General features: G+C 39.0%; 1 pseudogene; it reads right to left on the bottom strand.

The window, feature by feature from the left end:
- Nucleotides 1–13,823: 13,823 nt before the first annotated feature.
- Nucleotides 13,824–14,012, bottom strand: LOC129688847 (translation machinery-associated protein 7-like; annotated as a pseudogene).
- Nucleotides 14,013–14,541: the final 529 nt, after the last annotated feature.

The raw sequence follows: 14,541 nt of genomic DNA, 5'->3' as shown, positions 1-14,541 counted from the left end.
GATCGCTTTGATAACTGGCTACAGGGGGGCTCTCTTTTTTTCTGGATGTATTTTTTTAATTTTTATTTTTTATATTAATTTCAGTTTATTTACTTTGTATCCCAGCTGTAGCCCCCTCCCACATTCTCTCCCAATCCCACCCTCCCTCCCTCTTCTCCTCCCTGCCCCTCTCTAAGTCCTCCTCCCCTTCCATCTGACCCTAGCTTATCAGGTTTCACCAAGAGAGGCTGCAATGTCCTCCTCTGTGGCCTCGCTAGGCTGCTCCTCCCATGGGGGTAGGGAGGTCAAAGAGCTAGCCACAGAGTTCATGCCAGAGACAGTCCCTTTTCCCTTTATTAGGGTACCCACTTGGCTACTGAGCTGCCATGGGCTATGTCTGAGCAGGGATTCTAGGTTATATTCATGCATGGTCCTTGATTGGAGAATCAGTCTCATACAAGCCCTGTGCCCAGACATATTTGGTCCTTATGGAGCTCCTGTTCTCTCCAGGTCTTACTAACTCTCTCTTCTTTTATATGATTTCCTGAACTCTACCCAAAGTTTGGCCATGAGTCTCAGCATCTGCTTTGAAACGATGGCAAGATCATCCTGAGTGAAGTATCCCAGAAGCAGAAAGACACACATAGTACATGCTCACGCAGAAGTGGATACCTGACCTATAAGATAGGATACTAAAATCTGTACACCTTAAGAAGCTAAACAAGAAGGAGGACCCGGTAAGAAGATCAATCCTTACTTAGAAAGACAAATGGGATGGACATTGGAAGTAGGAGAAAATGAGAAGCAGCATAGGAGCCTACCATAGAGGGCCTCTGAAAGACTCTACATAGCAGGGGAGCTCTCTTACAGCCTTGTGTTCCTAGACATTTGTTCTGTTAGCTTGCTGCTAAGCAGACATGTAACTCTTCCTGACTTGAAAACTGTGATAGATAGAGCCATAGTTTAATAGGGTATCAGAGATTTGATGACTGTAGGGGTATGTGTAGAAAAGGTGGGGAGGACAAGCAAGTCAACCCATTAGGGACTAGGGATACCAGTGAAACATGCATTTAGCAGCATTAGATTTTTATCAGGGAGCCTTGGTGACCCACCAGGACCACTACTTATATACCCTTGATCTGGCATTCCCTAGAAGCTGCCTGAATCATGCATAGCTCTTATATTAGCATGTTTCCTTCCTCCATTGATAGACTTCTAAGAGGAAAACTTGTGTGGCAATTATGAATTGCTTCTGAAATTTGTGGATCTTTAAGATAAAGAAGTAAATGATGGATTGTGATATAAAGCAGTTATGTTTTGTTCAAATCATCAGACTTTTGATATTTGTATTTCTGGGAAAAAAACAATTATTTAAAGATATAGAAGTTTATTAAATATTTTCTCCAGAACATATAAGTTAGAGGTAAAAAGATTCAATTTGCTTATTTTCACCAATATGTATATGAAAACAGTGACTTTTTTTCTCCAATAATTTCTACAGGGAAGATGGAACTAATTCTCACCTGATTAAATGGTTCTCTATTGAATTTTTAATGTAGATGTTTAGAGTGGGAAGAAGTAATGTTACAAGGAAGGGAAATTACTTTATTTGCACAGAGTGCTTCATTTTAGGAGACTATGAAATAAAAATGTATAATCCCACAGATTCATTTAAACACCCATGCTTCTAACATACCTAATCTAAAATAGCAACAGCATTTATATAGCTTCCCAAGAAGAAGGCCCATGGCTTTATTTCTTTCAGTTCCCTGTGGCTACCTAACTCCTCTTCAGAACAACTTCCATTCCAAGAAAGACACCTCTCTCCAGAAGACTTCCCTTGTTGTTCATAGCCGAGGAAGACACACCTCATTTCTTTTCTTTTACCTCTGTGTTAGTTCCATTCCACACTTCACACCATTAAAGGCCTAAACTTTTCATTGAAAAGAAGTAATAATTGAGGCTCTTTGTCTTTAAACCCACTGCATGTAGTTTTACCACCCATCCCTATTTTTCAACATCCAGTTTATTCAAGTATACATTTCCATTGCTGTTGTCATGAATTACCAAAAGTGTTGTGGCTTAAAACAACGCGAATTGGTTATTTTTCAGTTGAGAAGGTGGGAAGGACAACTTGAGCCTTAGGAGATGGTAAGTGAAGTTGTTGTCAGAGCTGTGCTGCTTTGGGGGGCTTGTTGAAGAGATGCCACATTCTTGTCTTCTCTGACTGCGAGGGCCATCAGCATGCCACCGTGTACTGCATCCCCCTCCACGTTCAAGGTGCCTTAAACTCTGCTCACACCTTCACATCTGTATTTCTGAGCTTTGACCTCTGGCCTCTCACTACAAAGACCTTTGTCATTCTACTTGGGTCACCTGGCTAATCCAGAATAATCCTCTCATTCAAGATCTTCAGCTTGATCACATCTACAAAAATCCCTTTTGCCACACAAAGTAACATAGTTGTGGAATAAGATATAGGAATTTTTGTGACTATAACAAAATATCATCTGAGAGACAAGAAGTATTTAATACATATAAGTTCTATTAATTACAGAATGTAGAAACTGTTTATCACTCTAAGGTTAATGTATATAACAAAAATTATAATTCTAATTTTTTAAATCACATACTTAGAATAAGATAAATTTTTCAAATGTTTTACATCCATGAATTCTAATACCATGTTCTCCAGGAAGATATTTATTTCCTTCATTATTCATATGTTGTGAGATGACTTAAAGAAACACAGTATCATTTATACAAAGAAATAATCTTACCATGGTGTTGAATTTACAATACCTAACAGTTTCTATATATCTTCAGCCCTATTGTTATGGTCTAATCCAAGTAGCCCTGGCCCTGTCCCAGAATAACCTCCTTGTAAAATAGCCTCCTCATCTTTTCCTCAAAGTCTATTCACCATCTAATATCTAGAGTAATTGATAACAGCATATATATGCTATCCGCTTAAACTTTTCAATGGTTTTCCAAACTTCAAAGTCATGAGTCTGGCCTTGATTCTCTTTCATGAGCTGAATTTCATTTTCCTGTGTAGCCTCTCCTGAAGACATCATCTACTCATGCATTTCATCTTTAAATAACCACATTTCACAGGGTCGCATGCAGTCCTTCACATGAGTGTTATTCCTTTGTCAAGAACCAGAGTTCCCAGTCAGCCTCAGCCTGGAATGTGAGTATAACAACCATCTTTACCTGTTTCAGCATATGCTAAAGAGGACAAAAGTGTTGTAGGATATCCATAATGCCCCTAACCAGTCCATCAGAATGTAAAAAGAAGCCGGGAGGGAAATACACATAATCATTGCCTTCCTACATCCTTTGTACATTTACTTAGTTCTTAGACCACTGTGGAAGTAGTGCCACATGATTTTTATAAATCATCTCTCTAGATATGACCTCACTGCTTTGCAGAATGTACTCTACAAGACTGTTATGTGAGGAACTGCACATTAAGTAAATCTGGTGACGCCAATATCATACCTAATGTTTTTCAGTGTCTTTTTTTTATTGGTGGATGGTCTGACCTTACCAAGGCCTGAAAGGACTCACCTCTCATGACTTGTCACATTTCCTTCCATGTCCTGAGTTCTCATTTTTCAGGCTTTTCTTATCATTCCCCAAAATAATGTGCCACTGTGTTTTTTCCACAGTATATTCATGCCACATATTTCTTAAGTTAATATATTGTGGGGGTGAGTGAAGTTGTTTGCATACCACAGGATGTTTGTGGAAACAAAAAGGCAGCTTCTCTATGACTCTGTTCCTGGGGAAATGTGAATAAGCATAGGGAACCAATGGCAGACCAAAGCAAGTATTCTATCGAAGTCAAAGTCCAACCTGAAGAACCAACAGCAAGTTTTATCGAATTCGCTTGCGGGAGTATGGGTGAGGAGCAGAAGTGATTCAAAACCAGCTGAATCACAAAATTCCATTCCTGATCCAGAAATCCAGAGCCTAACACACAACTTTCAGGCACATGGACAGAGAGTGTCTTTTCAAGGCAGCTTACTCTGGTTCAGACATCTTCCCAGCTTCTTGTCCTCTGAGAGTCCCTCTCAGCAGTGGTAACTGGTTACATTAGACTGGGCGTGGAAAGGCCTACTGTGTTTGGTTCCTTTCTGGAAATTTCTGATGTTTTGGAATTGCTTATTTCTAGTATCATCAGGGCTTCTTTTTAGAACATTCTAAGTCTTAAAAGACTTCCCTCCAAAATGGAAAATTTATTCATCAATAAAATTTCTCTACAACTGCAACTTTCTGAAGTCCGAAACACATTTTCTCCTGCCACATTGTGGTACCCAGGGATCAAACTCGATCCATTATACTTAGATGCAAGCACTGATTTTACCAGCAGAACTGTCTTTTCTGCCCAACACCCTCTTTCTAATTGTTCCTGGACCCAAGTTCCTTATATTCAAGTCTCAGAATATTGCCTCGGTGAAGCTTCACCCCTGCATGAAAGAAGCTCAGGTTACCTTTGCCACATGCTCTTAGCACTCTGCACTTCTGCTCTTTAACATTTACCACAAATGCAATTAAATGCCAGATTCATAGTTGGCTGGCTAAACCTTAGACTGTCTCGCAAGTTAATGCTCCAATGCTTTAGAAACTAAATGCATTAAGTCCCAAGAATATCATTTTCATTCAACTCCAGACTCCCTAGGAGCTTTTCTTACACCGTGTAAACTCAATAATGATATATCAAAAGATAAACCGAACGAGGGTATGAGCTGCTAATTGTTCTTCAACTATAGATCGTCTTTCACATTTGAAGAAGTTCTCTTCCTCAGCATTTATACATGAGGGCTGTGCTCTCAATGTCCCTCCAAAACACGTAGAAATCTTAATGGGAAATATAACTGTCATTGTGGTGGTATTAAGAGGGAAGACCTTTGGGGAACCGATGTCTCTGCCCTCTTGAGTTGATTAATATGATTTATAAATAGATAGAGGTGACTAGTCTGCAACCTTTTCCATGTGGCCTTTCTACATCTGAGGGCACTGCATTTGTACTGTTTGGAGGTTGCAGCAACTAGGAGTCATGGAAGAAAAGACTGATTTTTCCTCAGACATTGAACTGGTTGGTATGTGATCTTAGAATTCTAACCTTTAGAACTATGAGAAATATATTTTGTTTTTTATAGATTACTCAATCTCATGTATTTTGTTTCAACAGCATAATCTAAAACATTTAATAATCACCTGACCCCCCAAAAGCACAGTACTCAAATACCTGATACTAGCTCCAAAAAATTGTTTAAATTTTTGTATTTACAGAAATGTAAATTTTCCAGTTCTTATATCTTCTTGTCTTCATTTGTACTTTTTCTAACTTTGAAATTTTTATTTAATTTTTTAATATTTTAAGAATTTCATATATGAGCATCATATTTAAATCATTTACATACCTCCCTCCTCCACTCCAACTTCCTCCATGTCACCTCCCACTCACTTTCAAATCCATGAAAGTGTTCTTATTATTAAGTGATCTTTGTTATTGCTACACATATACAATGCATGTATACACATATATATGTGTGTATATATGAGGAGTGAGAACTATGCTTATCTGTGGATATAAGGGTAAGCAATTAGAATAGTTAAAAATCATGCTAGTGTCAAGAAACAGCAGTAGTGGATTCTCCTCTAGAAGCTATGCCATCCTCTCTAGCCCAAGGGTGTGGACTACATTTACAGTGCCTGTAGAGAGAACCTCTTGTGTACTGTGTGGAAACATCACCTGTCAATGAAAAGCTGATGGACTATTAGTCTTGGCAGGAACTGGGAGGTGGAAGCTCCAGCAGAGAGAAATGCCCTCTGGGATAGAGTCAGAGAGATTTGCTTAGGACTGTGAGGAAAACAGGTGTATGAAACTGAGGACAGATAGCCATCCATTCGACGTACATAGACTAGAATAAACAGGTAAAACTGTTTATAAGCTAGTCAGGGAATGAGGCAAAGCTTACGGCCTAGGTATTTATTCATGAATCATAAAGTCCCGAGTCATTATTTTGGGAACTGGGGCACAGGAGGAATAGCCTACAGTTACAAGCATCACCATGAATTCTTTCCTAATATGTGAGCCCTAAGTCCAGTTTAGACAACTGGTTAATCTCAAGATAAAAGTGCGCAATTGCACCATTAGAAACATCTTGTTGTGCTGTTTATTTCTGTGGCTGTTAGGCTTTACAAGTAGGTAGGACTATCGATTGCTTTCTTCCCCAGGCAGCCTGCATAGCACTGTTGGCTATTGTGAAAGCTTATACTCAGAAGTAGCCTTCCAAATCAGTTTCAGCTGATTCCTCCATGTCTATCTCTAAAGTATGTGGAGTACTCAGCAACAGAATCTTAGCTTCATGTTCTGAGAAGCAAGCAAGAACAATCACAATAGCGTATATGACTTGAGCAGTTTCTTAGAAACATCTAACCAAGAACTCAAAAAGAGGTTTCCTATGCTTGGCACCGGGGTTTTTGCCAGATCATCTGTGGCAGTTAGGAAGAACATCACGCTGTGGGATATAACTACATTGTGTATGCGTGCTTGTGTGTGTGTGTGTGTGTGTGTGTGTGTGTGTGTGTTTATGTAAACATGTAGTAATATTTTTCCTTACGGTTTTTTCAAATGTCCAGTTTTTCTCACTCTCCCTATATATCATTCTATCTCTCCACTCCACAGTAAGAGGTTGCCTTATTTGTTCTTGACATACATTTCTGATTTTTCAAACTTTCATTTCAGGGTATTATTTAGCTATATTTTTTAAAAGAAAAACAAGTGGGGATGATACTTCTTAAGGACCCACTGCAATATATTTTATTATAATTCTGCATCTTACACAATGTGAGGATACTGAGTGATTAACTATGTAAGTCTTGTACAAATTTCAGTCTTTGAATGTTCTAAGAGTAATAGTTTCCCTGAGAAAAATACTCAATTAGAAAGAAAAGAGAAGGAAAGACAGAAGGCAGAAAGTTTATTGGGGGTTAGATAAAAAGTAAAAGGGCAGAACGGGGTGGGGGGGAGCAGACATCGGGGAGAGGAGAAAGTGTTGTGAGTACGAGTATAATACATATTAAAAGTGAGGTTATTTCATCCTAGAACTCTGCTGTTACTTAGCCACATCGATTTCTCCCTAGCATGAGCTGTCTTTCCCTCAATGATAGAAGACAACACATAGAGATTTCCTCAAAATGTCAAGAGAACTATACCTCCTTTATAGCATATGTTCTCCTCATGCCTGCACCTGCGTGCCAATGTTAATCTCGGTCCCTTATTTCACTTCAATATAAGTATTTTCTATGTTACTTTCAAAAATCTCACTACATATAAAATAATTACAAACAGTTTGCTCCATACAATCTTTGTGTTATTTTCTAATGTAACAAGACATTTTCAATCAATGCACATGAGCATGTATAATTTTTTATGCCCAAGTTCTACTAAATTATCATGAACTTTCGTTTAAAAATGTATCGTTTCTTATCCCCATGAAGTTGTTTTAGGTTTTATCTACAGCTTTCATACTCACTTATACACTTTGGTTTTTCCCCTAGGTACAAGGTGAAAGTCATAAATACCTAAAATGAAATAAAGCTTAGAAAGGCTCTACCACTCAGTTCAAAAAGACAGACGGGTGAAGGCATTAATGGATATTTAAAAGCATGAATCTTGTATCTGAAAGAAGGCAGAAGACAACATTTATAAAAGTGAGGCCTCTTACTTCATGGTCCTGTCAATTACGCATCTCGGCCCTAACCATGTAACTGTAAAGGTTGTGTTTATCATCTGTGGTTATCAAAGCCAGCTTCAGGACTGTACATGTTTCTCATCTCTCTCCTAACCTCCATACTGTTTATCAAAAAGGCATGGAGACAAGGACTTCAAAGGGAATTCCTTCCTCAGATCAGCTCTCAGTGGGAAGCTGAGAGCAACAAGAAACAAGCTTCTGCTTAGTATTTATTGAGTGCCAAGTGTCTCCTCAACACTGTACAATACACAGAGAAAGACATGGTCCATACCCCATGGGGTTACCCTGTAAATAGGACCGATGAGGTGAGGCATAATTGGCTGAATTCTTACTCTGTGTTGATGACTTCTCTATGGGAACCCAAATCGTCCTCTGCGGAGACTGGTGCTATTCACCAAGTACTTAACAAGTGCTTTATGTCTTCTGAGAGCCTGGCACAGGGGGCCCCGTCAGGAGGCCCCTGTGTTTGTCATAACTGCCTTATATTCAGGCTGTTCCTCAGACAGGGTCTTCAATGGCCTTGGCAGAAGTGAGGAGTCAATAAATGGCTTTGTGGATGATCCAGAAGCATCAGGAAGACCCTTCTACTAAAGACAAATATTCAGCCTAATACTCCCAGAATTGCTCCCCTGGCTGCCGTTTTTTAGCACATCACTTCAATGGTTACAGTTCCCAAGTGGACTCCTCTCTGTCCTTACATCAGAAGGACACCTTTGAGAACTGCTTCAGGCTTGATACTGCCCTCTTGATGGCTAGATTATGTCTGTTGGAAAGCCTCACAGGCTCTCATTCTGTAGAATCAAGGCACTTCATAAACCTAGAAAATGCTTATCCTTCTTTACCAATTGACGCCCTTCCTAATTTTATATGTTTGTCCAAAGAATTGAAAAAGAAAAAAAAAATCAATTTGTGCAAACTCTAGTCTAACATCTGAAAACAAACACCCTGTATAACTTTTATGGCTTTAGATTGCATTTCTAAACACGGATCTATTTTTGTTTACTCTGGTATCTGTTTTGTATGAAAAACAAAATATTTTTTTGTAGATAATTGGGCAAATAGGGCACAATCTTCTATAAAGCCTTTCCTGGTCAAATTCCATGGCTGCATTATTTCCTGAACATTGTGAAGAATTCTAAGGATAGAAAAAAAAAAATAAAGCATAGGTTGGTATCCTGTTATTGTTATTGTTGTCATTGCTGTCATTTTATCTCCAATAGTTTCTTGTTATATTTTCTGAATTTTATTTTCTCTTGATTTTTAATTGTTTAAAAATGTTTTGATACAGCATTGCATGTGGTCCAGGAAGGCCCCAAGCTCGGTGCATAATGGAGACTGAACTATTGATCTTCCTGTCTCTACATCCTAAGAGCTGAGTTTGCAGTCATTTACCAGCACACCCATCTCTGTGACTTATCTTAATATCTAAATTCACCCACTTAGAGTTAAGAACTATGGGGTAATAAAGACTAGTGGTGAGGCAAAACCTTAAGGAGCTTTCCTGCAGGATAAAACTTAGGCTTGGAGGAAACTTCTGTGCAATACCACCTCAGTATGCAAAGTAGCAAGGAAAGCACATTCTCTATGAAACACTCTGCCCTTAGCTTAGAGCTCTAAAGATTCCAACAGGTTAAGCTTATGTGAATATGAATTTACAATCTAAGATTTAACAGCCTTTGAAAAAAATAAGTCACACGCTGTACAAAAGTAAATCATGAAAATACATCTCCAGAAATTGAAATCATGTAATTATCAGATGAGGAACATAAAGTATATATGCTTGAAATGTTTAATGAGAACCACAGATGGATTCAAAAGTATGAATAAGATGCATAAATCTAGAGAAATATAACAAACATATTTAAAAATTGACTTATATAAATGCCAGTTCTATAGTTAAAATCAATACAAAACTTACGCAAAAACTTGTATATAACTGAAGAAATGTTAAAGTGAAAGACAATTTTTAAAATGTTCAGTAAAGAAGAGATGGGTGGCTCAGTGGTTAAGAGAAATTGTTGCTCTTGATGAAGACCTGAGTTTGGTTTCCAAAACCTACATCAGGTGGATTACTTCTCCCTGTAACTCCAGTGCCAGAGTATCTGACACTTTTTCTGGCCTCTATGTGTACAAATAACACAGAGACACATATGAATACATATAATCAAGTATTTAAAATAAATCTAAAACATAACAAAAATATTCAGAATGCAGTATGGGTGAAATAAAATATATTAAAGACAACTATGGAAGAAATATTCTCAGTGTCTAACATATATCCAATGAGCATTACAGAACAGGAAAGAAGAAAAGAGGAACATGTCAGCTATAATGATGGCTATTCATGGTTGTCAACTTGACTACATCTGGAATTACTGAGAACCCAAGCAGCTGCATACATCTGTAGGGGATTTTTTTTAATTGAATCATTTGAGGTAGGAAGACCCATATTAAGTCTGTACCACAACTTCGGGGGACATCCAGAAGTGACATCCTGCTGTCACTCTCACTGGCATGTTCGCTCTTTCACTGGTATTAAAGCCTGCTTCCTCAGGATTCCAATGTATATGGTAGACAAGCTGAGACATCCAGCTTCACGGATCAAACAACTATTGGATTCTTGGACTCTCTGTTGGAATAATTGGACTGCAGACTCCAAGCCTCTCTGTGTGCGTGTGTATACACAAGTAAGTGCTAAGGTGCAGATATGTGTATGCATATATATATGAATATATATTGATTCCATCAGTTCTAGTTCTCTATAAATAACCCTGCCTAATACAGCTATTTATTCTGGGGTCAAAAGTCAGAAATCTTTAGCAGGGATGATGTAATCAGAAAGGCACACAAAAGATACAAAACGAAATTAGGGAACTAATTCCAGACGAATATTGACAAATTTTCAGAATGCCATTAAAATTCAATGACTTCTAAAACTAGGAATATTTTTTGAAGGAATGAAAATGAAAGAATTCCCAATGACAACAATGAAATCGCTGAGGGGAGAGAAAAAAGGAAGCTGAAGGCACTGGAAGGGGTGAACGTGGGAGGGGGTAAATATGATCAAAACACATTCTACTGCTTTCAAAGGACTAATAAAACCTTTTTAAAGTGCCTAATACACACACACACACACACACACACACACACACACACACACACGCACACACACATGAAGTTGCCCAACTAAGGTAATAGTGCTTTTCCAAAGAGCTTTAGACTAGCAAAACAATAGAGGCGGGTGCTGCTGCTCTGTGTTGCCTCCTGAGGTTGAAGGTAAGACTCTGCTACTGAAGACACCATGCACTTCAGACACAAAATGTGGACAAACTGAGCTGGAATTGACCTGGACGCATATCTTTCATATTGCCACGTCATATTCCGTCTTACTACAAAGTACCACCATTGATTTCTACATTCAATTGGTAGACATTTCGGGGTTAATAAAGCTGCATAAATATTTTATGTAGGGTTTAATGTGTGTTAGCATTGCTCAGTTTCTCTTGGGTAAAAACTAAGAGTAAAATTGCTGGCTCATATGGTGAATGAATGTTCAACTTTCTTTTCCTTTCTTTTCTTTCCTTTCCTTTTCATTTTTATTCACTTTACATCTGAATCGATTGTATCTACCTCCCCCTTCTACTCCTGGTCTCACCCTCCCTCCCTCTTTCCCTACCCATCCCCTGCCCCTTCTCGCCAATAAAAGGGAGTCCACACCATCACTAACCCAGGCCAGCACATCAAGTAGCACCAGTACTAGGCATAACCTCTTCCACTGAGGCCAGGCAAGGCAGCCCCATTAGGAGGAAGTGATCAAAAAGCATGTAGCACAGTCCATGTCAAAAGATAGTCCCCACTTCCCTTACCAGGGAACCCAAATGAAGACTAAGCTGCCCATCAGCTATTTATGTGTAAAAGGCCTAGATCCAGTCCACATATGATCCTTGGTTGTTTCTTCAGTCTCCATATGCCCCCTGGGCCCATGTTATTTGACTCGTGGTCTTCTTACAGAGTTCTTGTCCCCCCTTAGTCCTTCTATTCTTCACCCCCTCTTCCACAAGAACTCCTGAATTCTGTCTAATGTTTGGCTGTGGGTCTCAGTATCTGTTGTTTGTATCCACTGCTAGGTGTAGCCTCTCAAAGGACAGTTATTCTAGGCTCTTTTCTGCAAGCATAGCAGAGTATCATTAATAGTACTAGGCTTGACTCGCTCCCATATGGTGTGGTCTCAGGTTGAGCCAGACAATGGTTGGTCATTCTCTCAATCTCTGCTCTATCTTGTTGGAGGGTTAAATTTTGGGTCAAAGTTTTTGTGGGTAGATTGATGTTCCCCTCTCTCCTCTAGAAGTTCTGGCTGGCTGGGAGGTGGCCTCTTCCGTCTCCATGACCATTGGTACTCGGAGTCTTAGCTAGAGTCAACCCCATATTCTCCCATGTTGTAGGTCTCCATCATGTCTCAGAGATGCCCTCAACCTCAACCTCAGTTTCTCTTCTCTCTCCAAGCTCTCTGGTCCTGCCCCTGCTTTTCCCACATTTGATCCCCATCCTCATTTCCCTCCTCACTTCCTCTCCTACCCTGTCCCCTGTTTTCATTCATTTCTGGTGTTTATTCTATTTCCTTTTCTGGGCGTATACCCAAAACATTTTCCACCATGCAAGGACATTTGCTCAACTATGTTCATCTCAGTTTTATTCGCAAAATCCAGAAACTGGAAACAACCGAAATGACCCTTAACTAAATAATGCAAAAAGAAAATATGGTGCATTTACACAATGGAATACTACTCAGTTATTAAAAACAAGGAAATCATGCAATTTGCAGGCAAATGGATGGAACTAGAAAATATCATTCTGAGTGTGGTAACCCAGACCCAGAAAGACACACTTTCTTGGTAGATATTCGCCATATAGTACAGAATAACCATAAGACAATTCACAGATCCAAAGCAGCTAAGGGGTGCCCAAGGCAGAAATTCTTGGGCCTTCACTCAGAATGCTCAACTTTCTAAGTAACTGGTACATGCTCTCCTAAATGGCTGTAGCATCTCCCATTCTTGCTAGTATTCTGTGAGATGTAAGGTGTTCTCCATCCTCAGCTTTACTTAATATCATTAGAATTTGGTTTTAACTATGCTGAGAGGAAAGACTTCTTTTATTTTTATGTCAATTTCCCATCAGTTAAGTTTAATCACAGACTACAACTGAATTAGGATACTGGCTGTAAATTCTACAGATTGATAAAACTCATTTTTTGTTCTTTTAGAGCTTTTAACAGACTCTTTCTATTTTCTTTGTAGACAATCTTGTCACAAAATCATTTTATTTGTTTCTAGGATATGTCCTTCATTTTCTTGCCTTGCTTCATTATAGTGGCCAAGACTTAAAGGGGGATTGTAAACAGTCTAAATGTGTAAATTTGAGCAGCCTCCCTTAAGAATCTCCAGGGCAGTCTGGTGCCTGTTATGTCTCTGCCTAAAACTACACTTTGAATCTAAGGGTGCATGCATAGACAGATTTCCAGCACCCCTCCTTTCTTCTGTTGGACATGGCTATAAAGGTAGATCTTTGGATGAAATCTGTTTTGTGAACTTAGATGAGAATTCCAATAATTTCCTAGACTGTTTTCTGTTCCTTCCTACTTGCTTGGAGGAATGAACTACCATAGACAGTGACAGGGCATTTTTATTGTTGTTTGTTTGTTTGATAGCCTTTTAAGTGGGCTAGTTTAATTCAAAGTGATACAGAAGTCCAGGTAAAACAAAGATGAAACAGCAGGCTCTGGCCTGGGTTTTCTTTACATTCAGCACTGAGGTGGAAATTGCTGAACACTAGAGACAATGAGCCATTGTATTTGTTTTACCACGAAAGTTTATTACGATGTACAATAGGATCCAGGATAACAGTTCATTCTAGCTGTAGATGGCAAAGATGTTATGGCAGGAAATACAGATGTTGAACAGGCTCCTGTATAACCCTTCATTCTAGCAGTAGGTGGCATAGATGCTACGGCAGGGGATCCAGATGTTTAAACAGGAATGGAAGAGGGTCACCATCACCTCAGATATGAGGAATAGCTTACTTTTTGCCAGATTTCGTAATTCCACCTGTGGCCAAGCGACCCTTCCCCGCGGCCTTGGCTTTTAGCTCCTAGAGTTTCTTCTGCTCCTCCTTCTGTTTCTGCTTGAAAGCCTTCTCCTCCTCATCCATCTCCTTGGCCTGCTTCTTGGGCTGTTTCAGGGGCTTCTTTTTGCCACAGCTGGACATGGCGCTAACAGCCCCTTCACCAGTCCCAACAGGGTGGTTTTTATTATTTAATACTTTATTCTATTTACTTCACATCATCTTTCTGGTTTTTTTAGATTCCATATATAAAAGATAAGATTCAGGGCAAATCTCTATGTGTGTAATCTCATTTAATGTGATCTCTTCCATTTGCATCTCTTTTCTAAGAATGACAGTAGCTCATTTTTCTTTAAAGCTGAATAATATTTTGTTGTATGCATATAGTATATTTTCTTTGTCCATTCATCTACAACAGGCACTAAGGGTAATTATACATTATGCCTATTGTGAATGGTGTCACAATAAACACAAGGCCACACATGCTTCATTTGTATGGTAGCTGCACTTCCTGATATATGCCCAAGAATGGGATAACTGAGCCACACAATAGCTCTATGTTTAATTCCACAAGGAATCTCTACACTATATTTCTATCACGCCTGTACTAATTTGCATTCCTACCAGGAGTGCATTAGAATGCCTTTTATCCACATTCTCATCAACATTTATA

Source organism: Psammomys obesus, unplaced genomic scaffold (assembly GCF_907164565.1).
Source record: "Psammomys obesus unplaced genomic scaffold, mPsaObe1.curated_primary_1811, whole genome shotgun sequence".
Lineage (NCBI taxonomy): Eukaryota > Metazoa > Chordata > Mammalia > Rodentia > Muridae > Psammomys > Psammomys obesus.
The sequence above is the reverse complement of the archived record's forward strand: the minus strand, read 5'-3'. Positions and strand labels throughout refer to the sequence as shown.